Consider the following 5,362-nt stretch of genomic DNA (forward strand, 5'->3'; position numbering starts at 1 on the left):
TCGGGCACTGGCCGAGGGCCCGGAGTCAGTAGGGGGCCCCATGATATGCCCCTGGTATCTTTTTCATAGGCTTTTTTGAGTTTTGGCAAGGACACAGGCCACTTTATTAGGTACACCTTGCTAGTACCGGATTGGATCCTCTTTTACCTTCAGAATTGCTTTAATTCTTCGTTACACAGATTCAACAAGGTGTTAGAAACATTCCTCTGAGATTTTGGTTCATATTGACATGAGTTACTATTGCCTTTCTTTCATCTCGAACCAGTCTGCCCATTCTCCTCTGACATTAACAAGACATTTTCATCCACACAACTGCCATTCACTGGATATTTTCAGGGTTTTTTTTATGTACTATTCTCTGTAAACCCTAGAGATGATTGTGCATGAAATCCCAGTAGATCAGCAGTTTTTGAAATACTCAGATCAGCCCATCAGGCGCCAACAACTCTGCCACATTCAAAGTCACTTAAATCTCCTTTCTTCACATTCTGGTGCTCGGCTTGAACTTCAGCAAGTTGAATTCACCACGTCTAGATGCCTAAATGCATTGAGTTGCTGCCACGTGATTGGCTGATTTGCAATTTATGTTACCAAGCAATTGAACGGGTGTACCTAATAAAGTGGCCGGTGAGTGTATAACATTTTCAGAAGGTTTTCAGACTCTAATGCTTAGGACACATGATAAGAAAATTGGATGAAAAATACAGCTTTTGGAGAGATCATATGATAATCTGATTGTTAATACACAGCTTTCGAGAGCCAATCAAAACAGTTCATGTGAAATTGTCCAAAGGGACAAACACCCACATTTTTCTTGTACGATACCAGAACAAAAGATTTTTGTTTAATCAGTACAGTATTCGTCCGTAAAAAATAGAGAGACCAAGACTGTGCATGCTCAGAAATAAAGAATACATAATACATTACATCACTTCCAAGTTGTATTCTGTCTTACGAGAACTTCAGTAACCTCTTCATTTTCCATATGGGACTAGCATGCAAAACAAACCAAAAAGACACAAAAAAAAATGGGCGATCATTTGTCTGATATTCTCATTCTGTGTGCGTGCCTTAAGGATTCCCCAGCCCTAATATTAGCCAAGGTCCTGGAAGGGGCTAAGAAGTATGAGGAACTGCATATATCTGGAATGCAGAGACTCTGTAGTGTCAGAAGTGATTAAAAAGAAGAGGTTGATTTACAACACAGCAATGGTAAATACGTTTAAATTAAATAGCCCAGGGTATGCTTATGTGGGTACTTTAACCAGAGATGATCATCTCAATTGGCATAGGATGGTGACAGGCTCATTTAAAGCTCCCACACCTTTTTCTTTGTTTTTTTTAATTCTTTATTTCTGAAAGGCAATTCTAACAAACAGGATTTCCAAAGAACATATACAGCAAGCAAAGGAAAGAAAAACAACTCCATATCTTTTCTGATGTCTGACCAGTCATGTGGCATGCTGAGTCCTCTAAAGCCTAGTACACATGATCAGAAAATTGTACGGAAAATATTGTTTTTGGAGCGATTATACGATAATGATTGTTAGTACACAGGTTTTGTCTGAAATTAAGGGACAAGCATAAACATTTTTCTCATCTGATACCAGATTTTCGTTTTAACTGCTTTCCCACCACCCTATAGCAGATATATTGCTACAGGATGACAGTGGTCGTGTATATATACATGATTTTGCGTTTATGGGTAGGGGGGCGCACGACCTACCTGCACCGCTATTCGTTCAATCACCGGGTCCAGGCTGGTGAATCCTCAACGGCACCCAGTGATCGCCGAGCATTACTGACAGGAGGAGTGAACTGTATGTAAACAACATAAAAGTGTAATAAGCGAGCGCTGACCTGTCAGCAGCTATGCACCCAAGGTAACCAACAAAACCTTAATGAAATAAATAAATACAATAGTGCAGCGCTAAATTGATGATTAAAATATAACCATAGGTGGAATATATAAGCAATAAAATATGAGCGTACTTATGCGTATAATTATACTTAAAACATATAGATGAAGATACGTAAGATAAATGTCAATCCTGAGCAATGTAAAAAAATTACATGGGGCAAAGTGATCCCTAATGGTGACTATATAGTGCTCTTAATGTCCCCAAAGCTTCAATCGGTGCTTGTGATAGCGGAAGAAATGCGCACTCACCGGATGCGCAATAGTAATGCGCGTTTTTAAGATTTAAGATAGGGTGTTGACTGTGCTGATCGCGCTCCCTGCATGCTCCCAGAACAGGGCAGCTACTGTTCTGGGAGCATGCAGGGAGTGCGATCAGCACAGTCAACGCCCTGCTATCTTAAATTACACTTGCCAGATTTTTTTACTGGACATGTTTAATAGCAAAATGTAAAAAATAGTTTTTTTTTCTAAAAATTGTCAGTCTTTTTTTTTTTTTATGGCGCAAAAAATAAAAAATGCACAGGCGATCAAATAACCACCAAAAGAAAGCTCAATTGGTGGGGAAAAAAGGACGTAAATGTCATTTGAGTGCAGCATTGCATGACCGCACAATTGTCAGTTAAAATAACGCAGCGCCATAACCCTAAAAATGGCCTGGTCAGGAAGGGGGGTTAATCCTCAGGAGGGCAAGTGGTTAATCAGTACAGTTTTCGTCTGAAAGTATAATACAAATACATTACATCACTTTCAAATTTTAAATCTGTCATACAAGAATTTTCATAACTGCAGTAACCTCTTCACTTTCGATGTGAGACTAGCATGCAAAATAAAACGGACAATCATTTGTCCAATATTCTCATCTTGGGTATTGGGATTTAGGATCTTCTCCAGGTAGCAGACAGTCTTTGATGATGCAGAGTAGTACTGATTTGATATCACAGTCCTTCTCCACATCAGGTAATCCAGGTAACCATTAAGAAAAAAAAGTATGGATTTTCTCACTCGGCCTAAAATTTCATTAATCCAACTTTTCCAACATGCGTGTGTTTTCTTTTACCCTCCTCTTTATGCTTGTTGCTACCTGCTTCCAGATTGAATGATGGTCTGCATCTTTTTTTTTTGTGCAACCAGCAGGTTGCACAAAAAAAAATTGACTGCATTCCAGCATTCATACATTTGAGGTGGATGGGGGAATCCTCCTCGCTGAGCTATTGTATTCCGAGAGACTTCCCTGCCATCAGAAAACACTGATCAGTGTTTCCGGCTATAGCTGGTGGCACTGATTGAGCAGAAATATTTCAAGAGGGTGGCTGTAGAGAAGTTGATTGGTTGCTGCTAAATCATACAAATTGTGATCCATGTATGGCTGGCTTTTCTGGTGAGCTCAGCTGTCAGGGACACTGCCTCTTGGGAGTGCGTCATCATGCCAGCCTAGTTTTACAGTAGTGTATGGTAAGTACTATCCTATGCCAGCAGTATAGAAGAGAAAGGACCTCTAACATCACTGAAAAAGCACGGTGATCACTTGCACCAAGGTATATATTTGGGAAATTTAAAAATATTTGGTGGTTGAGGGGGAGAGAGTTAGGAAGACTGGACCTTGAGCTATGTAACAATTTCCTACTTCCAATTTTTTAGCTTGTAAATAACTCACCGCTGCGTAATCGGTTATCAAAAACTCTCATCCATTTTGTCTCCTGAGACTTCAGGTGCGAATACACGATTAGAAAATCGACCGATCGGTCATCCGACAACCGAAAGGCGTTTGTTCGTTGGTCGAAATTGTGGCCCACATTCACCAATCTAAAAAAGTTGTTCATCGGGCAATACGTAGTGTTGACGTCTTCCGTACAACTGGAAGTGATGCAGTGTGCGTGTGACCTTGTAGCCACTCCCTTCCGGCCAGAACAAGCGATATACACAATTAACTGCAATGAGTATAATATAGTTTATGACATTATCTATATACATAAATAGTGATACATGAAATATAATATGCAGAATTCTGGTTTCATCTCAATCTACTTTTAACATTTGGATTTTCCGTTTGTGTTTACGAAGATTTCTTGGACATAAACATCCGAGTCATCTTCTGTTTCCACTCATGCATGATAGCGCTTGATAGATTTTTTTCATACGACCGTTATACCACCACATAGAAAATCGGTTGTTCGTATGCAAAACAACAAAATTTCTCACTGTTGTTCAACTGGATTTTTTCGTTCACAATATTGTTATCGGCTAAAACATCCTGCTCATCAACGAAGAGAAAATCGTTCGATCAGTGGTTCCATAAAATTTTTTGTACGATTTTCTTATCATGTGTACGGGGTATTACTTATTTCTCAATATCCATGTTCAGTATTCATGTGGACCTTTAAGCAACTTTACAAGTCAGTATGAATAGATTGCTGTGTCAGAACATACAGCAACAGCATTACTTTAGTAAAGTTGTACTTTTTATGAGCAAAAAATACTCTCTGAGCTCCAACCAATGACTATGCCCAGGCTAAGAAAGTGTCATCAATCTGCTGCAGGCAGAAAGAAGAATTTCCTCAGTCTCCTCTCCACCAGTGATCATTCCTGCAACATTGGACGGAATTCACAAGGTAATGCTGATCTATGTCAGACATTTGTTAACACACCCATAAGTTACAAGGTAACCAAGATTTACATGATTGTGTCATCTCTAAGCCAGCCAGCATCTCAGTCCAGGAAGAGGATGACCCAGGATGATGCTGAAACAAAGATGGCTATGTCCTACTGGAAGGAAAGACTATTGAAGGCAATGGTAGAGGGGGTACTTTACGCTTTGTAAATGGTCATATACCCCTAAAGCTAGGTATACATAGATTTTTTTTGTTTAGCCTGAAGACTGAACAAAAATAATCAGATTCCCCCATGCATGCTGGTAGACACAGGTGAACAAATCTGCTGCAGGTATTGGATGCAGCCGCTATTCAATTGACAATTTTCTGCCCAGCTTCTTTGATTTTTCAATTGAAGAATGTCAGCCAGGAGGCATCTGACGGGCCAATCATATAGCAAATGTTGGCCGGTTCCACAGGAAAAACTAAAATTTGTATAGTGTGTACACAGCTTTGCACATTATTTAACTTACATGTACACATATAATGAAAAAATATATGATATATGATACTAGATCCAAGCTGACAATTACAGCACACCAATTGGACACCTTAACTTCCTATGACAGTCACATGTCAATCACTAACCACTGTATGTCAACTGCCAGAGAAAGTGGCTGGAAATGGAATGCAACAACGCCACCATCAAACCCGCCCCGCAGGCCAGAGTACTTGGTGTCATTCTGGACTCCAACCTATTCTTCCAGCCCCAAGTCCAATCTTTAACTAACTCATGCAGACTCCACCTCCGCAACATCGCCAAAATTCGCACGTTCCTAACCCCAGAAACCAC

This window comes from Staurois parvus, unplaced genomic scaffold (assembly GCF_062004578.1).
Source record: "Staurois parvus isolate SC_StPar_1 unplaced genomic scaffold, SC_StPar_1.0 ptg000661l, whole genome shotgun sequence".
In the NCBI taxonomy this organism is placed as follows: Eukaryota; Metazoa; Chordata; class Amphibia; order Anura; family Ranidae; genus Staurois; species Staurois parvus.